Raw genomic sequence first — 8,527 nt, 5'->3', positions numbered from 1 at the left:
AATTTTGTTCTTAGGATGTCATATATGGACGTGTCTAAAGAAACGGGAAAGCGAAAGCGAGGTCCGGCTCCGAGGCCACGAGGCGGGCCGACCGAGGTGGTTATTGATAAATCAAAATATCGTCATATTGAGTATCAAAATAAACCGATCGAGACGAGAAGAAAAAGTAAAAATCTCCACGATAGTTCGTTACTTCAATTTGCGGAAGATTCGGCGGAATATATTCGGATGGAAAATCTCATTAGTTCGGATCTTCTCAATTTCAAAACTATTGATTGGAATTTTTTGGATAATACTGGGCGAAGAGACCAAGTGGAGGAGTTGTTGGGTCCAAAGTTTAAGGTGATGTTATATCTTGACGATCCGTAATACAAAGAATTGACTTTTGAGTTTTTAAGTACTTTTAAATACAAGGATGGTATTTTTGATTAACCGAATGCGGTTACATTTGCTCTCAGTAGGAAGACGTATGAGATGGATATGTTTGAGTTTGGGATAGCGATTGGTTTTTACTTGGTTGCCGAGGTTCAGTTGCCGGAATTTAAGATAAGTTTGAGGGGTGCTTTCGCGAAACACAGACCGGTAAGTTTTACTAATTTACAATTGGCTAGGTTTTGGGAGAAAATTGTGATTTCTTCATTTTCGGGTAGCATGGTGAGTTCGGATATACGAGACCCTGTACTTCGTTATATTCATCGCATGTTGGTGAACACACTTATTGTCTAGGGTTTGGGTGAGAAAATACTGAATTGGTTGGATTTGTTTTGTTTATTGGCGATGGTGGAAAAGTGCCGGTTAATTATGCTAGTATTTTGGCGTGTTCATTTCACCTCGAGAGATGAGGGGGAACAAAGAAAATGTCAAAGATTGACATGGGCCCATATATCACGGTTATCGCTCGAAATTTGGTATTTTTCTGACTTTTAAATCAGATTATATGAGAAAGGGGCTCGGAAGGGAGTTTGTTGGAATTAATGATTTAAGAAATGCGGGGATTTTAAAGCTTAGTGACTTGTTAGGATGGGAAGATATTAAAGCGGGTCCACAAGTTCATCCACCGCCGGATACGGAGGCAGTTGTGGCTATGAGAGCTGGTTTACCCACACGACATCAGAGGCCGTTAAATAGGTCTAAGAGACTGCCTATAAAGTTTCCGGTTAAGGAGCGTCACCCCGAGACGATTACTATGGAGACATTGTATGACTGGATGGAGTCCGGTTTTGATCAGATGATGGGGTATATACTGAACAATGTGATTATTTGAGGCGGATTATGAGAGAAAATCATTAGAGGTAGGATGACACGTTGAGACACTTGATGACCGGGCTGCACATTGGTTTACCTGACTATCTCCGACAGCCGGATGTTGCGGGTCCGAGTGGTTCGAGTGCCCTGAATGGTTCGAGTTATGGTTATAGGGCACCATTCTACATGACGGGTAACTGAAAGTTTGATAATGTGGAGCCGTTTTGGAAGTATAAGCAGAGTTTATAGGAGGAAGAGGAAGAAGATGGCGAAAACTAAGTGTGGGGACGGCGTACCATCTTTGGGAGTTTGTATCTTTTAGTTATCTATTTGTCTTTTTATGATGTTTATATTTTTATTTGGTCTGTACAGATATTATTCTAAACTAGTTGGTTGGGTAGGAGGGTTGGAGTATGGTGACTATTTTCAACTTATGAGTAACTTTTATTTTCTAGATATTGTGTTTGATGTCACTTAGGTACGTCGAGATGAGTGGTCGTATCCGTTCAGAATGAGAGAATGAGTTGTTAAATCTTGGTGAGCGGTTAGTAACGAGAGCACCCATGGAAATAGACTGGCACATTGACAATCTCGAATATTACCATCTAATTTTTTTCCATTGTACTTGTTTTTCTATTTTTATGTTTTTACTTTTTAGGTTTTTGCTTTTACTTTTATATTTTTAGGTTTTTGTTTTTAATTTTATTAAGTCGTGTTTCCGGCATGTATTAGGGACAATGCAAAATTTAAGTGTGGGGATGGGACACAAGTGTTTAACTAACTTTAGTTTGATTTAAAAAATATAATAAAAAATGTTTTAAAAAAATGTCCCTTGATTTTTGTTTTCTGCGTGAAAGTGGGACATAATGATACTTATCGGAAATTGGTTTTTCAAACTACTAATAATATGAGATAATATAAAAGAAAACGCAATTAACCTGGGATGTGTCGGTAGGTTCAGCCTTGAAAATAAAAAGGCAATTTGATAAAATGGGTAAACGGAAATCTTTTGTGGGTAAAACGTTTTGTCCGTGGAAAATAAGTAATGAAAGGTCGGGCCATACTCAAGCCTCTATTTTTGGTATGAAATATGAATGTATTATAAAATTTTAAATTAGAATACTTTATCATATGATTCTTGGGTAGGTTTAACGTTGGAGTATGCCAAGTAGCCAGTGATATAAATCTTAAACTGCTTAGTTTTAGTGTTTTAAACTTCATTGACATATGGTTTTATAACCTTAAATCTTGTATTTATGGGATGCCTTGGGTCTAGAGACTATGGGTCTATATGCAGTTTATTCTTCTGGGTATTCTCAAAGTGGGGTTGTGAATATGTAAATAAAGCTAAAAGAGCAAACCCGCAGTTATCTGCCACATAAGTCATTAAACTATGATCACTACGTAATTAAAGTACAAATACACTACTAACTTGATCATCCACGTTGTTAGCCATGTGGGGTCCCCTTGCTCGCGTCTCATTACTATTAAGAAACGGAGCACAAGGGACACGCCACATGTAAACCCTACAGATGAAATTGTGCATACTTACCTATGGTGATGGGTTCGGGGTATTGCTTGATAACGGGGGTATGTCATGTTGTGGGGAACACTAGCTAATTAATTAGTTATACCTTAATCATTTCTAATGGATGCTTGGTAGACTTTGATGCTTAATCTTAGGTAACAATACCCTTGATCGTCTTACCTATTCATGAAAAAAAGAGCAACAAAAATTTTAAATCTGCTACTTTTGAGGTTTAAGTCAAGTTAGGGTGGTCTGGTCCGGTAAAAGCTGAAAATAAGCGGGTCTTAATTGTGTAAACCGCAGAGTATATAATTGTTGGATCTTATTTGTCCCAGTAAGGATTAAGGCATAGGTTTAAGTGGACAACAATATCGTTGATCGCGGTTTTCGCGTTATTCTGAACCTTAAATTAATCGATATGTTTTTAAGACTGTATTTTCTGATTCTGATTCCACTTCATTAGACTTTTTCAGGGACGAAAAAAGAATAAGTGTGGGGATATATGATATAATGCTAAATATATATGTTTCCCTTGTATATTTATTTAATATTAAATTAGTTTTGTTCGTTTTTAGTCAAGATTTGTATACTAACAACATTATTATGTTTTGTAGGAACCGGGAGTTGATCGTGATCGAAAAGGGCGAAAAACAAGTCAAAACGAGCCAAAACGAGATGCCAGAACGCGTCAGGAAGAAACCAAAAGGAGAACTGGTCGGACCAGGCTGGTCAGACCGGCCCCCTATACATGTGCGCAACGCCGCGCGGCCATGGGGGTCAGTCATGGTCGCGCGGCGCCTAGACCATGAAATTCCAAACATTTTTCGTTTTTTGTTCAGTAATGGGCCCTGTTTGAGAAATAAACACCCCTAACCTTAACCTGAAGAATACCCTACAGCAACCAGATGAATTTGGAGTTTACTTGAGCTATTGTTCGAGATTCTTGGCGGTTTTGAATGCAAGAGAGCATCCGGTGAAGAGTTAGACACTAAACAGTGAAGATTACGGGTTTTATCACATTTGATTTTTCGTTCTTTATTATTTCACCATGTTTTCATATTTTATTACTTTGTTTGATTTTGATTACATGATGCTAGGCTAAATTTATTAAACTACCTAGGTCGTGATGAACCTTTGTTTGGTTTGATTTTTATTGGGATTATGTTCATTATAGATTTTACGTTTTAAGTAAATTGTTGAGTTTGATATGATTGATGCATATGATTACTTGGTTTTACTTGCTTAGGTTTATTGTTTCACATTACCCTTGTAGATTGATTCATAGGATAGGGTTTTGTTAGGTCATTTCCCGTGTGTTCTTGACTAGTTTGTGATTGATATGTATTAAAATCATAGAAACAATAAAACTAATCAAATAAATAAAAGTGACATGCTAGCCTAGAAAGTTGTAAGGTGATAGGCTATTGATAGATCTTAGTTGGTCAGGATTGCTAGATTTAGTTCTTCGTAAGGAGTCCGTCTAGGTTTGATTGTCAACTTAGTATATTAAGTCAACTAAGTCAATTAAGTTTGCTTAGTTATCTTTGATTTCCGCGCTGTAAGGTAGGATTTCGCTATAAAGATACTTAAACATAAATAATTAAATAACCGTAAGGAAGTTTAATACATATAAATGGTGTGTCTTAAATTTTTTTAGAAACTCATAGGTGTCTTCTTGAAAGTCAAGGGTCATGTTCGGGTTTTCTTTCAAGGGTTTATCTTACGATCCAAGTTCCATAACTTAATTTTCCTAGTTCAATTGATAGCCATAACTTAGAGGATTCTAGCCTAGGTAGTTACTTTCATCATCTGAATTAATCTAAGTAATTTACTAGTTTATTCACTCTTTTAATTAATTAGGTTTTAAGAATTTATTAATTAAATAATTAATTAGGGTTTAAGTAATCATTATAGTTTATTGTTATATAAATAATTAGGGTTAAGTTTTAGTTTAATATTAACTAATTTAACCCCCCCCTTTAATAATAATATTTAAATAATCGTATCATTTAGTTGAGTCTAATTAGCTATTTACGTAATTTAAAGAGTCTTGTGGGTTCGAAGTTCGTGTTCAGGTTGTGTGAGGTACAGTTTCTAGGTTACCTAATCTGTCCTTAAGGGATTAAGATTGAAGCGATAATGAATTGGAAGACTTCGCAAAACCCGACCGATATACGAAGCTTCTTAGGGTTGGCCGGCTATTATAAGAGATTCATTAAAGGCTTCTCCAAGATAGCGGCATCGTTGACCGGAATGACCCGAAAGTCTGTAGTATTCAATTGGGGTAAGTTCCAGGAGTAGGCTTTTGAGGAATTGAAGAAAAGACTCACACAAGCTCCAATCTTTCTCTACCCGATGTTGATGAGGATTTGGTTATTTGTACTGATGCCTTGCATCGTAGGTTAGGTTGCATGTTAGTGCAACGAGGAAAGGTGATAGCTTATGCGTCTAGACAGTTGAAATTTCATGAGAGTACCTACCCAACGATGACTTAGAGCTAGCAGCAATAGTGCATGCTCTCAAGATATGGCGGCGTTATCTTTTTGGTACTAAGTGTACTATTTATACAGATCATAAGAGTTTGAAGTACTTCTTCGAGCAGAAAGACTTGAATAAGAGACAGAGGATATGGTTAGAGTTGATAAAGGACTACGACTGTGATATCAAATACTACCCCGGTAAGGCTAACGTGGTTCGCCGACGCACTAAGTCGTAAGAATGAAGAAGTCATCGCAACAGTGAAGTCGTATAAGTTGATCATTAACTCAGAACTCTTTGGAGAAATCATCACGGTGCAGTCTGAGGTGCTTATAGATAAAGAGTTAATGAAAAAGGAAAGAGTTTTCGGATAGCAAGACGAGCTGATGGACAACACTCATGGTGTGAAGACTAGGTTTGACCGTATGTGGATTCCACGCAGTGGAGATCTTCGAGGTCGAATCCTAGATGAAGCTCATAAGTCAAGATACTCGATTCATTTGGGATCCACCAAGATGTATCAATATCTGAAAAGAGACTACTGGTGGTCAGGTATGAAGAATGATGTGGTAGATTATGTTGGTAATTGCTTAACGTGTTTGCAAGTCAAAGTATAACACCAGAAACTGTAAGGGAAGATGCAGCCGTTAGAGATACCAGAATGGAAATGGGAACACGTCACCATGGATTCATAACTAAGCTACCGCATACAGCTAAGCGTCATGATACCATTTGGGTGATAGTGGACCATTTAACAAAGAGTGCTCACTTTATGCCTATACGAGAGGCTATCTCGTCAGATTCATTAGCAAAGGTATTCATAAAAGAGGTTGTGACTAAGCATGGAGTGCCGTTGTTGATCGTGTCTAATAGAGATACTCGCTTTACTTCGAGATTCTGAAAGAAATTCCATGAAGCTATGGGAACAAGACTAAACATCAGTACGACGTATCATCCTCAAGCAGATGAGCAGTCTGAAAGGACTATCCAAACCCTTGAGTATATGCTACGTACTTGTGTTTTGGATTTTGGAGGAAGTTGGGATGATCATCTGCATCTTGTAGAATTCTTTTATAACAACAGCTACCATTCGAGTACTGGTATGCCACCGTTTGAGATTTTGTATGGTAGACATTGTAGAACCCACGTATGTTGTGGAGAGATTTGTTAGAAAGAGATTGGAAGTTGTGCAAAAAACCTCTTCAAGGTTTGATCAAATCAAGGAAAGAATGAAAGCTGCTCAGGGTCGCCAGAAATTCTATGCTGACAAGCGACGACAAAGATCGATTGAGTTTAGCATTGGTGACAATGTGATGCTCAAGGTCTCACCTTAGAAGTTGATTATTCGTTTCAGAAAGAGAGGAAATTTGAGTCCAAGGTACATTGGATCGTTTAGAATTGTAGATCGTGTTGGCGAAGTGGTTTACAAACTAGATTTTCCTTAAGAATTGGATGGAATTCACTCTGCCTTTCACGTTTCTCACTTGAGAAAATGTCTAGCTTATGACATGTCTCATGTGCCATTGGTAGACATCGAGGTTGATGAACAGTTAAACTATATTGAACTGCCTGTAGAGATAGTTGACCATAAGGAAATACAGCTTCGTCATAAAGTTATTCCTTTGGTGAAAGTGATATGGAAACATCGCAAGGGATCAGATGCTACTTAGGAAGTTAAAGAATAGATGCGCAAGTATTGCCCAGAATTGTTTAAGTGATAGTTAGGTTTCGGGGACGAAACCTCTTTTATGGAGGGTAGACTTGTAACATCCTACTTTTGATAATAATAAATAAAAAGAAATTTCGTTTACTTAAGGGTGTGTAAATACTTAGTTAAGTTAAATAAAATAATAAAATGTGAGCTTGGTCAATAAAAGATGGAGTAAGGGATGGTAATGGGCCTTAGGTCTATAAGTTTAAGGATATATAAACCCTTACACCTCCCTAAAACCCTAAAACCCTCATTCCATCTTCTAGCCTCCATAAACACTCAAAAACATACACAAACACTCCTCTTATCTTTGGATCCTAACGAAGAAGGGTTTGTGCTAGATCTTCATCATATAAACAAGAAAAACGTCCATAATCACGTATCGAGCCAAACCGTAGCTAGAAGTAAACCCAAAAGGTTACGTTTTAGATTAAAGGTTACGACTTTAAGTCGGTTTACCTTGAGATTTGAGACTATGGCAAATCGGGCATTTTTATGCAAGAAAAATATGAACTTGGACGTAAACGAGGTGTTTTAAAATGAAATGGGACAAACAAGTAACGTTTAGACCAAGTTATTGGAAGAAAACGATGTCGTTATAGACCAAGGCTCGTTCCTTATGCAAGATGGGCAAAACAAGTCGAAAAGAAAGGCTGGAAAGTGATAAGAATGGAAACCATATATGAATCGAGTCCTTAAGAAACCTAGTTCAGTAAAGTAATCGAATCGAGTTGTAAAGTAATTGAATTGAGTTGATAAAGTAATCGAATCGAGTTGATAAGTAATCGAATAGAGTTGACAAGTAATCGAATCGAGTTGATAAGTAATCGAATCGAGTTGACAGAAAAGTGATCGAATCATAAGGCAAAGTAATCGAATAGAATGGTCATTCTAATAGAATTTCCATTCGATTAGAATTTTCTTCATTCGATTAGAATTCCATTCGATTAGTTCAAACTTAAGTTTTCTGATGATTTTTTAGTAAATAACTATTAATGAAAATAAAATTTTTTCAAACTGATCTGGCAGCTTGACCCCAACCAGGGCTCTGCCCCTTGGACCCTTCTAGGGGCTGCTGCCCCTAGACCCCGTTACCAGGGGCGCTTTTTCGTGTAATAAGGATATTTTCAATGTTTGTCATTCTTGTCAAATTTCTAACAGTAAATGATTAACTTTTAATAAATCTCATTCTGTTATTGTTGCTCTGTTTGATATTGTTAATTGTGATATATGGACCTCTCGGTCCTTATTAAATCTAACTACAAATACTACATGGTCATTATTGATAACTTTACTAATTACGTATGGGTTTATCCCCTCAAAATCAAATACGAAACTTTTATAAATTTCACTAAATTATATAGATTTGTCCAAACCTAATGTCAGTGTAATATTAAAACGGTTAAATTTGATTTGGGTGCTGAGTTCGACAACCAAAATTTCCATAACTTTGCCTCCGCCCATGGACTCGTTTTTCGTCTCTTGTATCCCCAAACTAGCCCACAAAATGGGCGCACCGAACGCATCATTCGGCGTATTAATGACATCATCCGTCCACTTCTAAT

The sequence above is a fragment of the Bidens hawaiensis genome, unplaced genomic scaffold, assembly GCF_021521415.1.
Source record: "Bidens hawaiensis isolate Kalapana, Puna unplaced genomic scaffold, B.hawaiensis_p1.1 tig00001842_1, whole genome shotgun sequence".
NCBI classification, from domain to species: domain Eukaryota; kingdom Viridiplantae; phylum Streptophyta; class Magnoliopsida; order Asterales; family Asteraceae; genus Bidens; species Bidens hawaiensis.
The sequence above is the reverse complement of the archived record's forward strand: the minus strand, read 5'-3'. Positions refer to the sequence as shown.